The sequence below is a fragment of the Mytilus trossulus genome, chromosome 13 (assembly GCF_036588685.1).
Source record: "Mytilus trossulus isolate FHL-02 chromosome 13, PNRI_Mtr1.1.1.hap1, whole genome shotgun sequence".
Taxonomy (NCBI): Eukaryota; Metazoa; Mollusca; class Bivalvia; order Mytilida; family Mytilidae; genus Mytilus; species Mytilus trossulus.
The window spans coordinates 29,271,043-29,293,125 of record NC_086385.1 but is presented as its reverse complement, the minus strand read 5'-3'; positions in this window follow the sequence as shown (position 1 = coordinate 29,293,125).

The following is a 22,083-nucleotide window of genomic DNA, read 5'->3' as shown; positions in this document are numbered from 1 at the left end:
TGTTGAATCCTTTACAGAGAGTTGACTAAAAATGGACAGCTAAGTGTAGATTTCAGTATAAATTTATTTTGAAATGTAACAAATAAATACTAATATAACATAATTGTCTTTGTTTTTCATGATTTTTTCTCTACTACATGGGTTATAGAATAAATTTATTACGTTCTGGTCCGAATTTGGCCTCTAATTGCACTTGTCAGAATTAAGAGTGAAAAAAGAGGAAAATTGGTTTTTTCCTTTTTTATTCTGCTCTCAGTTATATATAACATCAAAACCAAATACATGAATTTGGGATAGACAAGTACCGTGACACGTCTTATCGCAATGTGAATTTACACTAAAAAATAAGAGAAAACAAACGACACAACGTTATAATGTAATACACACAGAAACGAACTATAATATAACAATGGCCATATTCCTGACTTGGTACAGGGCATTTTTAAAGGAAAATTGGTGGGTTGAACCTGGTTTTGTGACATGCCAAACCTCCCTCTGTGATGGCCATGTGAAATATAACATTAAAATGACTATACAACATAAAAAACGCTTATGACGTCGCATTTTCTTGCTTTCTTCTGAATTTCCTATTGTGACGGCATAGAAAAAGGCGACCATGCCTGATCACGTCTAGTAGAAAGAACACATCTTTTTGCAGATCACTCAAAACGAAGGAGAAATTTTGCCTGCTTATTATTGGAAAATCATTCGAGAAACAGATTCCGGCACCAAATCTCGTGTAATACGATACTTATCCACTCTCGACAGTTTAATTTTAAATATGTAAACGCTCGGGGAGCCTCGCGTTTAAAATTTGAAAATTCAACTGTCTCGAGTGGTTGAATATCGTATCGCACTCGGTGAGCCAGTAGAATCTATCTATATATCGTGTGGTCTAGCGGGACGGCTGCAGTGCAGGCGATTTGGTGTCACGATATCACAGTAGCATGGGTTCGAATCCCGGCGAGGGAAGAACCAAAAATTTGCGAAAGCAAATTTACAGATCTAACTATGTTGGGTTGATGTTTAGACGAGTTGTATATACATTATGTAAACAGCCATGTATCACCATCATTGATGGCGATCCGATGAATACATCTGTTGTAGGGTTGTCACTGACTCACACGTACTTATGAATATAATTATTTTCTGTGACTGTATCTTACATTAATTTGTAGGATCCTTTACTATAGATAATTTAGCTGATATGTAACAATAACATCTTCATGCCTTATATATCATGTACTGTAGTACGCCGCTAGATTAAAACTGACGTGGAAAGGTAACATATGGCCACCGAAAGCTCTTTTTTGAGAGCCCAGGTGGTCGTGTGGTCTAGCGGGACGGCTGCAGTGCAGGCGATTTGGTGTCACGATATCACAGTAGCATGGGTTCGAATCCCGGCGAGGGAAGAACCAAAAATTTGCGAAAGCAAATTTACAGATCTAACTTTGTTGGGTTGATGTTTAGACGAGTTGTATATACATTATGTACACAGCCATGTATCACCATCATTGATGGCGATCCGATGGATACATCTGTTGTAGGGTTGTCACTGACTCAGACGTACTTATGAATATAATTATTTTCTGTGACTGTATCTTACATTAATTTGTAGGATCCTTTACTATAGATAATTTAGCTGATCTGTAACAATAACATCTTCATGCCTTATATATCATGTACTGTAGTACGCCGCTAGATTAAAACTGACGTGGAAAGGTAACATATGGCCACCGAAAGCTCTTTTTTTTTAGAGCCCAGGTGGTCGTGTGGTCTAGCGGGACGGCTGCAGTGCAGGCGATTTGGTGTCACGATATCACAGTAGCATGGGTTCGAATCCCGGCGAGGGAAGAACCAAAAATTTGCGAAAGCAAATTTACAGATCTAACTTTGTTGGGTTGATGTTTAGACGAGTTGTATATATAATAAGATCCATTTTGTTACAACCTGTGATCAATTTTATTTGGCAATCGCCAATGGCAGTCAGCAGGGTTAAAGAACATCAGTTGTTCGACCTGTTAGTCAAATGCGTTTTGTTCAAATATACTTTTTCACTCTTTTGGTCTTTTGGAAAATGTTGTTTGTGCTGTTTTTAGACCCTTCTACAACGAAATTTGTTTGACATGCACACGTATAAAAATTGCGGTTTTTATCCAACGCAGTCATAGGTTTGAACGTAGTTTTCAATTTAGACTCGTTTATATTTTTTGTTTGGGCATGTATCATATTTTCCCTCCGGTTTATATGATCCGTTCATCCTATATATTGACTCTTAAAATTCAAGAGTTAATCTAAAAATGAGGGTACTTTCTCTAAAAATGAGGGTACTTTCTCTAAAAATGAGTGTGCTTTTTATATGGCCTTCCAAATACCGTTTCGATCCCTAACATCACTGAAGAGACATTTATTGTCGAAATCCGGATATGGTGTACTAAAGAAATATTGACACCGAATGTTTGTGGCACAACATCCTGTCCACAAGTTAACCAAAAAAAAAATTTTCTGTGACGTATTAAATTTATAATAAGATCCATTTTGTTACAACCTGTGATCAATTTTATTTGGCAATCGCCAATGGCAGTCAGCAGGGTTAAAGAACATCAGTTGTTCGACCTGTTAGTCAAATGCGTTTTGTTTAAATATACTTTTTCACTCTTTTGGTCTTTTGGAAAATGTTGTTTGTGCTGTTTTTAGACCCTTCTACAACGAAATTTGTTTGACATGCACACGTATAAAAATTGCGGTTTTTATCCAACGCAGTCATAGGTTTGAACGTAGTTTTCAATTTAGACTCGTATATATATATATATATATATAACAAGTCAAAAAGGGTACAACATCACCATAAAATAACTATAAAATATACAAATATTAGATATTTCGGATAACAGATATCCTTCTTCAATAATAGCACGATGTCAAATGAATCATGTCAATTCAAATTGAGACTCTATCAAAATCTTGATTTATACAATTTAAGCGAACGCTGGAACAATTTTAAAATTTCCAAACACACCGCAAAGACTACACAAATATGCCAAAAATAAAAATAGTTATTTACGATGTGAAATGGCACAACTTTAGATTTCCAAAGGATGTGACAGTTGAGATGTAATAACTGCATTGAGGGCAGTCCTCAAACAAAAAAATCAAAATAATCAAAAGTGTCCTTACCGATCCAGGATGGTATAAATTAGACAACGGCAGGGCAATTACAACGGAAACTACATATTAAAGCCTTCCAAACGAATAGCAGTCTAATAGTGATTGGAAAAATAAGTTTTGTATATTGAGCTTATATAATTGAACGTGGCAACGTACTTATACATCATCCCGAATCAATGAAAACCTGTAATTTAAACGGTAATTTAAGAAATAATTTCGAACTGTAAAGCCAGTACTAAATCCGGCGTTGTTTAAAACAGGTGGTCACAGAAAAATGAGGGACTCGTTCTATGTTTTTTCATTTATGCCCTCTGGGGAGACTGTCCGTAACTTTCTTATCCAAAATCTTTCCCGAGCGACTCTGTCGACCTTCGACCAACACTCGTTGTGGTCTATGATCGTGATGGTAAGGTTTTTGAGATCAGCTTGTGTGTGTCCAGTTGATCTCAAATGACGACTTACGGGTAGGTCGGGCTTGCAAGTGTAGTCACTTCGATGACCATTCATGCGTTTGTTAAATGGCTGCTCTGTCTCGCCAACATACTGCATGCCACATCGACACCTCCTTCAGTGTCGATGTGGCATGCAGTATGTTGGCGAGACAGAGCAGCCATTTAACAAACGCATGAATGGTCATCGAAGTGACTACACTTCAGTGTCGATGTGGCATGCAGTATGTTGGCGAGACAGAGCAGCCATTTAACAAACGCATGAATGGTCATCGAAGTGACTACACTTGCAAGCCCGACCTACCCGTAAGTCGTCATTTGAGATCAACTGGACACACACAAGCTGATCTCAAAAACCTTACCATCACGATCATAGACCACAACGAGTGTTGGTCGAAGGTCGACAGAGTCGCTCGGGAAAGATTTTGGATAAGAAAGTTACGGACAGTCTCCCCAGAGGGCATAAATGAAAAAACATAGAACGAGTCCCTCATTTTTCTGTGACCACCTGTTTTAAACAACGCCGGATTTAGTACTGGCTTTACAGTTCGAAATTATTTCTAAAATTACCGTTTAAATTACAGGTTTTCATTGATTCGGGATGATGTATAAGTACGTTGCCACGTTCAATTATTTAAGCTCAATATACAAAACTTATTTTTCCAATCACTATTAGACTGCTATTCGTTTGGAAGGCTTTAATATGTAGTTTCCGTTGTAATTGCCCTGCCGTTGTCTAATTTATACCATCCTGGATCGGTAAGGACACTTTTGATTATTTTGATTTTTTTGTTTGAGGACTGCCCTCAATGCAGTTATTACATCTCAACTGTCACATCCTTTGGAAATCTAAAGTTGTGCCATTTCACATCGTAAATAACTATTTTTATTTTTGGCATATTTGTGTAGTCTTTGCGGTGTGTTTGGAAATTTTAAAATTGTTCCAGCGTTCGCTTAAATTGTATAAATCAAGATTTTGATAGAGTCTCAATTTGAATTGACATGATTCATTTGACATCGTGCTATTATTGAAGAAGGATATCTGTTATCCGAAATATCTAATATTTGTATATTTTATAGTTATTTTATGGTGATGTTGTACCCTTTTTGACTTGTTATATATTATATTTTGTAGTGTACAGAATCATATTACATGATCCATCGCCTTGTAAGATTGATCGTTGACTATTTATTCAGTCATTTTATATATATATATATATATATATATATATATATATATAAGAATACTGAGCAAAAAAATAGACAGTACGGGATAACTAGTCGATCAACGTTAAAACCAAAATAAAAAGCAGTAAGTCACGATCAACAGAAAACAAAAAATAAAAACGCCCAACCGAATCGTATTCAAGGACCAACCCGCTCCAAAAATAATGGAATCCGTAATAATAATTATTGTCAAAGATATGGACAAAATGGAGACAAGTATAGTCAAAGATATGGACAAAATGGAGACAAGTATAGTCAAAGATATGGACAAAATGGAGACAAGTATAGTCAAAGATATGGACAAAATGGAGACAAGTATAGTCAAAGATATGGACAAAATGGAGACAAGTATAGTCAAAGATATGGACAAAATGGAGACAAGTATAGTCAAAGATATGGACAAAACACAGATAATTATCGCCAAAGCAATCAACGCAGGATTCATTTCTTATTGTCGAGCCAAAAGAACCCAGATCGGGGAGCAATGTCACAGAGGAAAAACACAGATAAGCAATATCCAGTCGTTTTACCATCGATTTCATTTTAGATTCCGTATAATTAATTTTGGAACACAATACATTGTATTTTGGTGGGAAAAATTATACACAAACGAGAGGAACTGCTATGGGTACAAAATTTGTTCCAACTAACGCTTCACTAGTAAGGTTTTTTTTAGAACAGAAATTGTATGAATCTATTTTGTATAGAAATAGCCAGGCAATTTGAAACCTCCTGGAAAAGATATCTTGACGACTGCTTTATCATTTGGAACAAATACGATGAAGATGCTTGGATACATATATTTATTTATTTATTTATCCTATATTTATTAGCAATAATATTAGTTTTAACTTTTTGATAAATACCCAGCTGTTTAATCCGCATCGCTCAACTTTAATGTGCACCCTTGGTACACACTTTATATCTCATGTCTACCCTTTAGCATAACTTTTTATTGAAATATACTCAGATTACTCCTTTCGACTTAAACTACACGAATTCCACGTTTTAATTTATGAAAACTTCTCATCAGTGAAAATTTTTCTTCAATGGGTCCTAAAATGAAACGATCATTAGGGTGTTTAATTAATCGAATGACATCATTGTTTGACATGTGACGTCACAAACATATCTTATTTTCATATTTTCTGGCACGCGAAATGCAACGGCCGCATGACAGCATGAGGGTTAAACTTTAATTTTTAATATTTCAAAAAAGCAAATTTTACTTATTAGTCTCAAAGTAGTCTCCTGTTTATTACAATATCCTTGTTATTAAATTTTTTATTTATTGTAACTATTTTTTATTAACATGCTTTATTCAGAATGAACATTACTAAAGAACAAGGAATAGAACTCAATAAAATACCATACAAAACACAAACAAACGACAAAAATACAATAATTAGAAAATTTCTATTGACAAAAGGTCGCACATTCTTCGTTAACCCAGATGCTGCTTCAGATGAATCCTATATAGGATAAATCTTTTAAAACAAGGCAAAAATAAGTCTAAAGGAAACTAGGTGCTTTGGATAAGAAAACAGTTCATATAAAGTTGCCTGTTCCAATATATCAAAAAGCGTCAGTCTGGTAACTGACAGGAAGAGAAATACTTCTATACAAGTGACATTGCTAGATAGCAAGACTTTTTATAGAGGGCGTTTGATACGGTTGACAATATTGGATTGAAAATTAAGATAAATGACATTGGCAATAATGCTAATTTGTTGAAATTGCTCGATTATATGTATAGAGATCTTAAAAGTTGTATGCGATGTAATAACGTTGACTCTCGACTTTTCAGCCTTGAGAGTGGCGTTCGACAAGGCAGTGCTTTATCAGCGAAACTGTATATAATTTATATAAACGATCTGATAATAAACTTTCAATGTCAGGGAAAGGAGCTGTTATGCTAGATTTAAGTGTTGGGTGTCCTGTACAAGCTGATGACATCGCTCTTATATCGCCAACAATTTCATGAATGCAATACATGATTGACATTTGTTACAGTTACAGCGTTAAATAGAAGTTTGAGTTTTCACCAAGTAAGAGGTCAAGTTCTTATATTTTCTAAAAGAACCAAAACGTATGGAGATTTAAAACTCAGTACAGATATAATTCCAGTGTGTAATATAGTTAAACATGTTGGTATTCCACTTGATGCTAGATTTAATTGAACTTAGAGAACTTTAACAACATGTCATACAAAACGTTCTGTTTGTAGTTCTTTAATCAGATTGAGCGTCCATCCGTCTGTACTTAACACAATCATATGTAGTAAAATAAATATAGATATATGTTATAGCAAAGGCCTGTATGGATGTGTACCATGGAACAACTTAACTAAACACAAACTAATATTACTTGAACGAACGCATCGGTAAATTTTCAAATGCTTGTAAGGTTTACTAAGTTGACCAGAACTGACAAGTGCACTTCTTTGCTAGGATGGCCTCCTATTGAAAGTATTATTAACATTAATAAGTTGTTTTTCGTTAGAAGGGTGTACAATATGCCATCTAGATGTTTGCCTAAAAAACGTCCTTTTGTCAAGAATTTTTATGTTTTAAAACAAATGTACTGACAATAACTTTGGCTTTGTGAATAATGTCATCCAGATTATGTAGAAATATAAGTTACTTTCCTAAGCAGAAGCAATGGAAATCGATAGTTAAAATACGTGTACACGAGTATGAAGAAAACATTCTCAAACAACGCCTCGATAGTGATCGTAACTTTGAATATGTTAAACTTATTCATAAATATATTGAACCACATCGCGCTTGGACAATCTTGTGCCAATATCCATCCTTTAATTTTCAAGCAAAAATTATCAAATCTCTCTGTGTCCTGGTTAGACCAAACGAATCAGATGCCGAACTACTATGATGTCTTTGGTGTGGTTTTGTCTACGACAACGCCATTGTGCAAATTTTAATACAATGTTGTAGTGTAGCGTCTACAAGAAACTTATTTTGGATAGATCTGATTAATATTAGACCCATTGAGCTAAGCGTAACGCCTTATGCTAAGTAGACACAAACTTGACACTATAACTCTGCTATCATGTAATAGTGACACAATTGTCCTTCTTGAAAAATCAGATGCAAATAATTTCACGCAATCATGTGTAAAGTAGATATATAAATTATATAAAGAATGCGACAGCTAACTTGATATTATAACAACTGAAATATCTAAAAAGTAATTTTTTGATTAAACTGAACATTTACTTTTTTTTCTATTTATTCAATGACATATTTAATTATTAATTAATATAGATATTTATTTATTTATTTACAAGATTGATCGTTTATATAAACATACAGTGTTTATTTCCATTCTTTAACGCGAGTGTACATTTTTAAATGAATTAATTTAATGAAAACTACGTTTCCTTATTTGTGCATTGTGATAAAAAATTCGTGTGTATAATTACTTTCATTTGTTGCCAACTCTGTCTTGAATTGTTCTGGTCGTACTTTTGCAAATATTCAATTTCATGACTGCATTATGTGTTTCTATCAGTTTACCATAGTGCTATCGTATGGTTGGGGTACAATTAATGGTAAACCTTAGTTTTAAGTGTTTTAATGTCTTATCTTACCGTTTTAATTTATTGAAATAACTGCAGGACCCGATTTTAATTAACAGTGGTAAGATAATCCTATCTTAAGGCTACGTGTTGATATTTGTATCACTAGTACTTGTACCAACTTCTTATATCTAATAGCTCATGAACAGTAACACCACCCAATATCGAACTTGATAGATCTGTGTTATGGGGTAATAAGCATTACGTATAAGGTTTATAACATTTGATTGAGTCAACCTTATTAAAAAGAACGAAAACGAAAAATTCAGCATTTTCTATGTTTTTAAAGGTACATGATAACTCATGAATGGTAAAAGTGACGCTACCAAATTTCAATTTTTTATGTTGAATTAAGCGTTGTCCCAGGTTAGGCAAATGGTGGAGACCCCGCTAACATGGTCAACCCCGCCTTATGCAGTATGCATGTGCCTGTCGCAAGTCAGGAGCCTATACATTTGTCCGTTTCGTTTGAATTTCTTTTTATCGTGTGTTTTTCTATGTTGTGATGTTATATTATTGTTTCATCCCGCTGCAAATTTTTGCACCTGTCCTAAGTCAGAAATTTGATGTATATTAGTTGTCGTTTGTTTATGTAATTTATACGTGTTTCTCGTTTCTTATAAAATTTATACCGTTGGTTTTCCCGTTTGAATGGTTTTACACTAGTACTTTTGGGGCCCTTTTTGTTCAGTGTGAGACAAGGCTCCGTGTTGAAGGCCGCACATTGACCTATATTGGTTTACTTTTATAAATTATTATTTGGATGAAGAGTTGTCTCATTGGCACTCATACCACATCTTCCTATATCTATTTGCTCATTGTTGAAGGCCGTATGGGGACATATAGTTGTTAACTTCTGTGTCATCTGGTCTCTTGTCGAGAGTTCTTTTTGGGCACTAATGCAACATTAGGTGGAGGATGGGGATCCTGCTAGCATGTTTAATCCGCCTCATTCTGCTTGTATGTGCCTGTCAGGAGACTGTATACATGAATTGTCGTTTGTTTATGTGTTACATTTGTTTTTGTTCATTTTTTGTACATAAATTTGTCCGTTTCAATTTTAGTTTGAATTGTTTTACATCGCCATTTCGTTGCCTTTTGTAGCAGACTAAGCAGTATGGACTTTGCTCATTGGTGATGGTCGTAGGGTCATTTATAGCTGTTAATTTCTGTGTCTTCTAGTCTTTTGTGGAGAGTTCTTATTGGCATTCATGCCACATCTTCTTTTTTTTATTTTGTGTGTAAGTTTTGTAGTATTTGGTTGAGGCAACTAAAGTTTAGAGAACGGAAACCCTTTTTTTTTACGTTCGGGACGAACGGACTAGAGTAACTCTTCATGTCTCTTTACTATGGTTCCAACACAGAAGTTCTGACTATTGTGCAGATGCTACTCATCCCACTAGCACCGTCATTAACACACACACAATTTTATTATAATAATATTCAATCTTAATTTTGATTTGATGATTTTTGGTCTATAATGATTATATGCATGCCTTTCACAAGTAGTATCAAATTTGACTAATTTATTGTACATATACATTTTTGTAATATTTCATAACTTTTTTAACTCTTTTAATTGAATAAAGCTAACGAACTTAAATTGATCATCACTTTCTTTTTATATGTCTTGTAACATTCCGTTTTGAACAAAACGATTTGTTGCATATACTTTACACGTATTTCTATCAAGTCTGACATTATTACAAAGCAGCTATTTAATAAAATTCATTCGAACTTTAAAAGTGCAATCACATATGCAAGTCGTGGTAAAGTGGCTAGATGCATATATCGTTGGCCAATTGAACGACAGGTCCTAATTTTGTTGTCTTAAAAAACTTCTAGAAATATAAACGGAAAAAAGTAATGAGTAAAGGGAAATATATAAAAACAGAACGACTGAAATAAATTAAAGGATGTATACATGTTTTATTTTTGTATTTTGGTTTATTTTTAAAATCTAACCGATGCTTTATTTTTATCTTGTTTATTAATCAAAATTATTAGAATGAGAAAATAAATACCTTACAGCTTCTTTTACCGTCAATCCTGAAATGTTTAATGTTATAACACAATTTTAGCGTGTTTGACCTACTTTATCGTTTTATTCGGACACCCAGATGGTTCCAAGAAGTCGGGTTGCTATAACCAAACAACCCAGATATTAAACCAGTTATCATGGTTTTGAACCAAAGAACCGGGACGGAACCAAGGTTCAGAACCAAACAACCCAGATGGAACCAATGTTTAGAACCAGAGTGCCCGGATAGAACCTTATTGCATTCGGAATTCTCATGATTTTTTATACCTTCAGCGTATTTCCAAATCATTTATTTATTTATTATATTTATATTTAATTTTTTTCAAATCGTTATTTACATTCTCGTTATCAAAATGGTAACTCGATCTGTATTATACCCTATTTTGTATTTACATTCATGTATATTATTTATATGGTCATTTTTTATAAATTTGCTGTTCACAAAACTTTGATTTTTTTTTTTAATTAAGAATTTTCTTATCCCAGAAGTTTATTACCTTAGCCGGTATTGTAACATTGCATGCCTTCAAAAATTAAACTGCTGTATCAGGAAATGTTAACTAAAAGTTTACTTAAACCATAGTCCATCAACCTCCGCCAAGGCAAGCCACTGCTGCTGGACGTTTAGTCCCCGATGGTATAACCAGCCAGGTGTTGACATATCCATGACTATCAGTTATATGGTCATTTTTATGAATTTTATGTTTACTAAACTTTCAATTCTTAGGAAAACTCATGTTTTTTATGCCAGGAGTAGATTACCTTAGCCGTATTTGGCACAACCGTTTAGAATTTTTGGTCATCAATGCTCTTCAATTTTGTACTTGTTTGGCATTTTGTGTGTTTTGAAATGAGCATCACTGATGAGTTTTCGGTAGACAAAACTCGCGTCGGGCGTATTAAATTAAAATCCTGGGACCTTTCATAACTATTTACACTATTGGATCGATGACACTGCTGGTTGACGTTTCGTCCCAGAGCTTATTACCAGCCCAGTAGTCAGCACATCGGTGTTGACATGAATATTAATTATATGGTAATTTTTATAATTTTCTGTTCACAAAACTTTGAATTTTTGGAAAAACTAAGGATTTTCTTATCCCAGTAGTAAATTACCTTAACCGTTTTTGGCACAACTTTTCAGAATTTTCGGTCAACAATGTTTTTCAACTTTGTACTTGTTTGGCTTGTGGATGTTTTAATATGAGCAGCACTGATAAGTCTTCTGAAGACGAAACGTGCGTCGGGTGTATTAAATTTTGATACTGGTACCTTTGATAACTATTAAAACCACTGGGTTGATACCACTGCAGGTGGACGTTTCGTCCCCGAGGGTATCACCAGCCTAGTTAAAGTGTGGGTCTCCTCAACATAGAAATATACAGATTCACAATTAGCAAAGTTTTGAATTCAAACATGTTAAACACAAGACAAGACAATATGTACAGGACAAGACAATTTTCGTATCCCAGGAGTAGAATACATCAGCCGTATGTGGGTGTTTTGATCTAAGCTTCACTGATGAGTCTTCTGAAGACGAAACGCGCGTCTGGCGCATTTAATTATAATTCTTGTACCTTTGATAACTATTCTCACTAATGGGTCGATGCCACTACTGTTGGACGTTTCGTCCGCGAGGTTATCAACAGCCCAGTAGTCAGCACTACGGTTTTTACATGAATATTAATTATATGGTCATTTTTATGAATTTTCTATTCACAAAACTTTGCATTTTTGGAAAAATTAAGAATTTTCTTATCCCAGGAGTTTGTTACCTAAGCCGGTATTGTAACATTGCATGCCTTCAAAAATTAAACTGCTGTATCAGGTAATGTTAACTAAACATTAAATTTTACTAAAACCTTAGTCCATCTACCTCCGCCAAGCCAATAACACAAGGATTTTAACATAGTAGTTTTATTTACTACTGGGGGTCGATGCCACTGCTGCTGGACGTTTCGTCCCCGAGGGTGTAACCAGCTGCGTTGTTGACATATGCATGAATATCAATTATATGGTCATTTTTATGAATTTTCTGTTTATTTAACTTTGAATTTTTTGAAAATTCAGGATTTTTTTATGTCATTTTTATAAATTTCCTGTTCACAAATCTTTGAATTTTTGGAAAAATTAAGAATCTTCTTTTCCCAGGAGTATATTACCTTAGCCGGTATTGCATGGTCGCAATTATTACTTTGTAACATTGCATCCCTTCAAAAACTAATCTGTTGTATCCGGTAATGTTTGCTGTGCATTTACTAAAACACTAGTCCATCTACCTTCGCCAAGCCAATTACAAAAGGATTTTAACACAGTAGTTTTCTTTACTACACTGGGCCAGTGCCACTGCTGCTGGACGTTTCCTCCCCGATGGTATTGCTAGCCTAGGCCTGTAGCCAGCACTTCGGTGTTGACATGAATATCAATTATGTGGTCATTTTTGTAATTTTAATATTCATATAAGTTTAAATTTTTGTAAAAAAGTAAGGATTTTCTTATCAAAGGAGTAGATTACCTTAGCCGTATTTGGCACAACTTTTCAGAATTTTCGGTCAACAATGTTCTTCAACTTTGAAATTGTTTGGCCTTTTGGGTATTTTGATATGAGTATCACTGATTAGTCTTCGGTAGACGAAACGCGCGTCGGGCGTATTCAATTATAATTCTTGTAGCTTTGATAACTATTAACACCACTGGGTTGATACCACTGCTGGTGGACGTTTCGTCCCCGAGGGTACACCAAGTTAACATCACTACGGTTTTGACATGAATATCAATTATATGGTCATTTTTTTTTATAAATTTCCTATTGACAAAACTTTTATTTTTTGGAAAAATTAAGGATTTTCTTATCCCAGGAGAAGATTACATCAGCCGTATTTGGCACAACGTTTAGGAATTTTCGGTCATCAATACTCTCCAACTTTGAACTTGTTCAGCTATGTGGGTGTTTTGATCTAAGCTTCACTGATGAGTCTTCTGAAGACGAAACGCGCGTCTGGCGCAATTAATTATAATTATTGTACCTTTGATAACTATTCACACCAATAGGTCGATGTCACTACTGTTGGACGTTTCGTCCGCGAGGGTATCACCAGCCCAGTAGTCAGCACTACGGTTTTGACATGAATTTCAATTATATGGTCATTTTTATACATTTTCTATTTACAAAACTTTGAACTTTTGGAAATAATTAAGGATTTTCTTATCAAATGAGCAAATCACCCTAGCCGTATTTGGCACAACTTTTTTGAATTTTCGGTCATCAACGCTCTCCAACTTTGTACTTGTTTGGCCTTTTGGGTGTTTTGATATGAGCGTTACTGTAAGCGTAAAGCGCGTCTGGTGTTTTTAATTATATTCTGGTACCTTTGATAACGCTTTTCACCACTGGGTGGATGCCACTGCTGGTTAACGTTTCGTTCACGATGGTATCACCAGCACAGAAGCTAGCACTTCGGTGTTGACATGAATATCAACTATATCGTCATTTTTTTTTATAAATTTCCTGCTTACAAAACTTTGGAATTTTGGAAAAGCTAAGGATTGTCTTATCCCAGGAGAAAATAACTTTAGCCGTATTCGGAGCAATTTTTTTGAATTTTTGGTCAACAATGGTCTTCAACTTTGTACTTGTTTTGCTTTTTGGGTGCTTAGATATGACCATTACTGATGAATCTTCTGAAGAAGAAACGCGCGTCGGGCGTATTAAATTATAATCCTGGTAACTCTTTTCACTACTGGTTTGATGCCACTGCTGGTGGACATTTCGTCCGCGAGGGTATCACCAGCCCAGTAGTCAGTACTTTGGTGTTTACATGAATATCAATTATATCGTCATTTTTATAAATTCCTGGTTTACAAAACTTTGAATTTTTGGAAAAATTAAGGATTTTTTTATCCCAGAGATAGATTACCTTAGCCATATTTGGCACAACCTTTTGGAATTTTCGGTCATCAAGCTCTTCAACTTTGTACTTGTTTGGCTTTTTGGGTGTTCAGATATGAGCGTCACTGATGAGTCTTCTTTATACGAAACGCGCGTCTGGCGTATTAAATTATAATCCTGGTACTTCTGATAATTATTTGCCGGTTGACATTTCTTCCCCAGGGGTATCACCAGCCCAGTAGTCAGTTTGTGGGTGTAGACATGAATATCAATTATATGGTCATTTTTATAATTTCCCGTTCTCTATAATATAGAACAGTAAACCTAGTAGTTATGTTAATAGTTTTAACCACATGTCATGTTAGTATTTGTTTATTTTTTGGCACTGTTATTTTGTAAATATTTATTTATTATTATCCTACGCATGCGCAGCAGTTAGTAATCATAAAAAATCTGATGGATAACTGGATACCATAAGAAGAAAAACTGTGATTTTTTGGGAAAAAGTAAGGATTTTCTTATCCCGGGAGCAGATTACCTAAGCAGTATTTGGCACACCTTTTCGGAATTTTCGGTCATCAATACTCTTCAACTTTGTACTTGTTTGGCGTCTTGTGTGTTTTGACTCACTGATGAGTCTTCTGTAGATAAAACGCGCGTCTGGCGTATTAAATTATGATTCTGGTAATCCCGGATAACTATTGCATTTATAGCATGCCTAACATCAAGACAAAGTTTTCCTCTTCATACATATCATATGTGTCCTGTTCTTGCTTTACTGTGAAAATTGTCGGTGAAAGGCAACAACGGGATTGAGCTTTGAAAAAGCTCTACAACAGTTCAAGAAATGTCACAGCTTAAACGTCTTTGTGCAACAGGGATAGTAGAGCAAATTGCAGGTAGTTAATTCTCATCTAGCAACGATTGACAAGAAAATGGTTGTGCCAACTTCAGCCTTAACAGTGTATGTATTTTTATCTTTTGTTTTAGCCATGGCGTTGTCAGTTTATTTTTGATTGATGAGATTGACTGTCTCTCTGTTAACTTTTGTCCCTCATTTAGGACTTTCGGAAACAACTTTAAGCTGTTTGGCGTCGACTGTTAATGCCTCTGGGAATAAAGTCATATCAATTATTAACACTTTGCAACGTTACTTGGCCATTTTGAATTTGGCGGCTATTAGTGAACTTTTCTCAGGTGATTCCATATACAAAAAAAAATAACAGCGTCCTCACTAGAACTGGGATGTTATCAATCATACGAATGTGGACTTAGCCTACTGACTATTAGCGGCTATTTTGAATTTTGCGGCCATTAAGGAATTTGTATAAATGTTGTCTGCTCTATGGTCGGGTTGTTGTCGGTTTGACACATTTCCCATTTCATTTCTCAATTTTAGCATGTCTATAACTAACACTGTGCAAAGTTTAATACTCTTATTATTGTTGGTTCTGACATCTGTAGGTTGTCAAGGAACACAACTATCGTCTCTTTTTCGTTGTTATAAAATATATTCCTTAGTGTGGACAGTGTGTTACTTAACATTTTTTTTTGTTATCCTTTCCAATTTTATTTCTTCATGTGTTATGCCTTATAAAGCAAGCAGGGGGATGAAATTACATTCTAAAAAAAAAATTGGTCATGAAATTCAAAGTAAATTGAGCATTTCGGAAGCTGTCGATAAATTTCATGACCACATAAACATAAAAATTCATATTTTGAATTCTAAAATAACTTGTCCCAATTGTTTTTAATTTTTTGTCAAATGCACTACGAAATACATGTGTTTTTGGACCATAGTAAAGATTTGAGTGTGTTGTTCATTTTGCTGAAGAAGTTTACATAGTTATGTAGGGGCTAGACGGGGCCAACCTGCAGATGCAGAATTGAAGACCCCATTGGTCATGTTGTTGGCAATGGAATGTATTCTTATCTTTAGTCGGGTTGTTGTTTCTTTTGCACATGATCCTCCTTATTATTTATTTTACAGTTAGGTTCAGGTCAAGCAAAACATAAACTTAACACACGTTAACGCCCCGTGTATATATTTCGTGATTGCTAATGTCAAGTTATATTAATTACGTCAACGGAGTCAACATAGAGTTTTCTTATGTCTTAGTTTGTGTCTCTTTCGTCCGAAGGCAGTGGCGGTTCACTACAGGCTTTGTAGAATTACTTTCACGTTTATTTAAAAGTTCAAGTTTATGCGTCGCCTTAATCACTTGTAAAAATTATGAACAAATCACATATCTTATTTTTAAATTATTTTAAATTTTACTAAAATCTTCTTAAACCATAACACTATATATGGAAAACCACTTTTAAGCCAATGTTCGTTAAATCATAATTACAGCAATACAATTACAACAGCATGTTATACACGTGAAATTCCTTATCTTTGAAGGGTTATTCATATTTTGCAAATTATAAATAAAGATACATGATATAGTAATGCTAAAAAACATTCTCATATATTAATGTAATCTAAGAATGTATTTCAATATGGTAAAAAGGTCATTAAAGAAGATTTAATGTCAAATACATCAAGACTTGAAATGATAAAAACGAGATATAATGGTAATTGGTACATTTTCGGACATTTTCGCTCATTTCATAATAGATTTAATAATTGCTGTAATACATGAGATGCCAGGGTAACCAAAGGGATATTCAAACTCCTAATTAGAAAACACATTAACAAAGTCATTGGAGAAAGTAAACATAAGAAAAATAGACAACAACTATACAAAAAACTCATCAAAGAAAACATAAGACTTAGCAAATAGAACCGTATTAAAAGTTGAGGTTTATTCAGGTGCTGTAAAAGGGTAAGCAGATCCTACTCCACAAGTACAATGGGAAATGGCAAAAAATAACACTTGGTAAAAAAGTCTTTTTGAATTTATTATGTTCTAGGGATTCCTTGACTTATTTTTATGTTATTGTTGTGAATGCATTTTGTTTTCCCTGTATTAAACATCGGACCAAAACCATAACTTTTGTTTTTGTTGGGTTTTTTTCAGATCGATCTGAATCTGAAAATTATCTTGTATTTTCTTTTACCAAGAGACCCATTCCCTTGTTTTTAATCGAGGAAGTGTAACTGTCCTTTCACTTTATGTAGGAGGAGTGGTTATACTATAGCATGCAGAATTTTCGTTGAAACAATAAATCATATGATAACTCAATATGACATATGCGTCTCTTTACGTTATGCAATTTGTTTACAATAAATCATACTTGCAACCAAGTAGCCTAACCAATAATAAATCAACACGCCTGCCAATCAACCAACTCATCGAAATGCATTTCGTTTTCCCTGTATTAAACATCGGACCAAAACCATAACTTTTGTTTTTGTTGGGTTTTTTTCAGATCGATCTGAATCTGAAAATTATCTTGTATTTTCTTTTACCAAGAGACCCATTCCCTTGTTTTTAATCGAGGAAGTGTAACTGTCCTTTCACTTTATGTAGGAGGAGTGGTTATACTATAGCATGCAGAATTTTCGTTGAAACAATAAATCATATGATAACTCAATATGACATATGCGTCTCTTTACGTTATGCAATTTGTTTACAATAAATCATACTTGCAACCAAGTAGCCTAACCAATAATAAATCAACACGCCTGCCAATCAACCAACTCATCGAAATGCATTTCGTTTTCCCTGTATTAAACATCGGACCAAAACCATAACTTTTGTTTTTGTTGGGTTTTTTTCAGATCGATCTGAATCTGAAAATTATCTTGTATTTTCTTTTACCAAGAGACCCATTCCCTTGTTTTTAATCGAGGAAGTGTAACTGTCCTTTCACTTTATGTAGGAGGAGTGGTTATACTATAGCATGCAGAATTTTCGTTGAAACAATAAATCATATGATAACTCAATATGACATATGCGTCTCTTTACGTTATGCAATTTGTTTACAATAAATCATACTTGCAACCAAGTAGCCTAACCAATAATAAATCAACACGCCTGCCAATCAACCAACTCATCGAAATGAAGTGAAGAGTATCTAACTCAATTTTATACAAGCAGTTTATCATCCAATCAACCGTTCAATCAACAATAATAAAAAAATATTTGATATGCATTGACGTTACTTTCGAATTGTTTTCTGGTCAGTTATTTAATAAAACAATCGCTTTCCATTTTAAATGTGTAGCAATATTATAAATTAAAGCTCTAATTGTACCAAGTTATCGTGTAACACACATTGTACTATGGAGAGCATTGCTTATATAAATTTTCAACTTCTTACTCTCGAATCACAATCTTAAATTGATCATTGTTATTGTTATTATGAATGTCAACTGCGAAATGAGTTCAACCATAGAAAAAACCTATTGTTATATATAAGGGTTCAATAGAATCAACATTTGGTTGCATCAATATTTAGGTGAAAATGAATATTGTGAAACCTTATCATTTATTTTTGCGATGAATCGAAAGTCCTTTCGAAGTCTTTGTCCCAGGTTAGGGGGAGGGCTGGGATACCGCTAACATGTTTAACCCCGCCACATTATTTATGTATGTGCCTGTCCCAAGTCAGGAGCCTGTAATTCAGTGGTTGTCTTATGTTTATGTGTTACATATTTGTTTTTGTTCATTTTTTTACATTAATAAGGCCGTTAGTTTTCTCGTTTGAATTGTTTTACATTGTCTTATCGGGGCCTTTTATAGCTGACTATATGTGGTATGGGTTTGCTCATTGTTGAAGACCGTACGGTGACCTATAATTGTTAATGTTTGTGTCATTTTGGTCTTTTGTGGATAGTTGTCTTATTGGCAATCAAACCACATCTTTTTTTTTTTATATTTTCAATTTGAATCTGATTTTTAACTAATCATATGCAGTAGCATACGTATGCCTTTTTTACTACTATGGGTTCATTTTTCGTGGGTACCACTTTTCGTGGTTTGAAGAAAACTTGCATATTTGTGGATATTTAATTTCGTGGTTTTTGACAAAGTCTGACTACAGTCCTTTAGAAAATTTCTAATTCGTTGAACATTTAAATTCGTGGTTCTCCTGTATCCACGAAATCCACGAAAATTGGTATCTAACGAATAATAATGAATTCACAGTATTAAAGATGTCAACATGTAAAAGAATGATGCTAATCATGCATTTTACTTTTTGAAAATAAATATAATATATTGTTTTATTGTGTTTAAAGGGTAGAACAGCATTACACTTAGCTGCTGGTTATCTTAGTCTTGACGTTGTTAGAATTTTACTCAAAAACGGATGTAAACTAGATGAAAAAGACAAACAGGTAAATAGAGATTGCTTGTCATGCAAGAATGCTATACTTTTAAATACAATTAGCTTCTATAACAGATAGATTTTATCGACACATATATCTGAATATTATGCTTAGAAACTAGGAAAGTTTAAATACCGTTGTAATATTCTATGTAGGAATTATTTACGAAGTAAGAGATAATTTAAAATGATAAAATTCTGAAACGTTTTGCTAAATATGACTAGGTCAATCTTTGCAGTGGAGAAAAAAAAACATCATAGTGTTTGAAATAATTCAACATTTATTAAACAGTTACTCTACATTACATGAACTTATGAATTGTATATCATGTCAACACAAAAGTGCTGACTATGAGGCTTCTGATACCCTCGTGAACCAAACGTATATGATCGATGGAAAAGACCCAGTCGTTTTAAACACACCAAAGACTCATAAATAATACTAAATAAGAAGATGTGGTAAGATAGCCAATAACCAATATCCATACCGTATAATAATCTATAAAAGGCCCTGAAATGACAAAGTCAAATAATTCAAATGAAACAAAACACGCCAGATTAATGACAAAGTACTGGACTGAAGACGTGTATAACTGACCTTAACCAACGATAACAAATGAAATACTTGCTCTTATCTTTGGATAGTCACACATAGAATTTGAAAAGTAAACATGTAAGTAAGCGCTCAACTTTCCCCAACATAGGAAAACTGTGTAATAGCAAAACACAATATAAAACGTAAAAATCAGTTAGGCAGAAGTGCACAAGGCTCATCAATGAACACACATAACGGACAAAAGACACACAATGTTAGTCACAGTAATAAAAAGCTAGTACACAATCAACTATAACAAATAACTAATTCAACATTTTTTGAAGACAGAACTTTCAATCAGAACACATACAACGCATAAATTTATCAAAAATATCATCATCAGTGTACGTTTTTGAAATATGTACATCATGTGCTATTGCCATACAACATTCGTATACTTGTGAACTCTATATCTGTTCTGATTTTGATACAACTTTTGTATCAAATGCAATTCGCATTTGAGATCACCGCTAGGTGTTGTTTATTTTTGGGTCGTGTTGCTCAGTCTTTGGTTTTCTATTTTGTGTTTTGTATACTGTCGTTTCGCTGGTGGTCTTTTTTCTTTTGTTACCATTGCGTTTACTGTTTATTTTCGACATGTGAGTTTGAATGTTCTTTTGGTATCTTTCGCCTCTCTCAAACAGCAATCGCTATCAAGGAAAATACGAATACGAATATTATCAAAAACTCATAACTATAATATCTGTGTTAGCACCATATATCATCAAAGATAACACAAGGTAATAGCAGTGATGTTAACGATGAATTTGGATTTTTTCAGGCATGTTATTTATGTTATTGAAAAGAGTAGTCTGATTAATTTGTGAATAAACAAGATCGTTGTTGCTCTATAAGTAAATTCATATATCTGTTGGTACCATATTATTATTGTGTAGTATATTTCTATACTAAAGTTTAAAATATGTTCATAATCAAAGGAGTATTTCGTCGTTTTGTCATTTCAGTGGAGAACAGCATTACACATAGTTGTTAATGATAAAGGTTGGCTCTCCCCCAGTAAAACATGTATAATTGAAAATCTGCTCACAAATGGATGTAAACCAGATGAAGAGGACATACAGGTAAACACTGTTTTCTTCTAATCAGTCAGCTATACTTAAAAGTCAACCTTTTGCAATCATGAATATATATTACGATACAACATATACATCATAAAGTTTAAAACACATACTGTATATATCATCATGTAGTCTAAAACACTTATTGTATTGCAAAATCAAACGGTCAAACACATCAAACGAATGGGTTACAGCTTTCATATTCTTGTCTGTCATTTTAGTGACGAGAGTATGTCATTAAACTCGGTTGATTTATTTTAAATTTTATATTTATACAGTTAGAGTACGTTCACTGTAAATAAGAAGATGAGGTGTGAGTGCCAATGAGACAACACTCCAGCCAAGTTACAATGTTTAAAAAGTTAACAAGTTTAGAACGAAGTACGGCATTAAACACAGAGCCTTTGAGGCTCATACCGATCAGCAAGTTAAAGTGCACCAAAATGACAAGTTGAACTGTTCAAAAAGGGAAAACAAACGGTCTAATCTATATCAAGAAAAGAAAAAACAGAAAACAAATAAGAATCATAACTCACTAACGTCAGCTACTGAACAACAGGCCCCTGACTTAGAACAGGTGCATAAAAGTACAAATGGTTTGAACGATTTAACATGCATCAACCTTCATCGTAACATGAGACAGTTGTGTAACATAAGAACATAAAAGACGCACCATGACACATCAATTGAAATTGCTGATTATGATCAAAGAAACATTCAAAAAAACAAGTAAACATTCACTAAATGAATAAGTTTGATC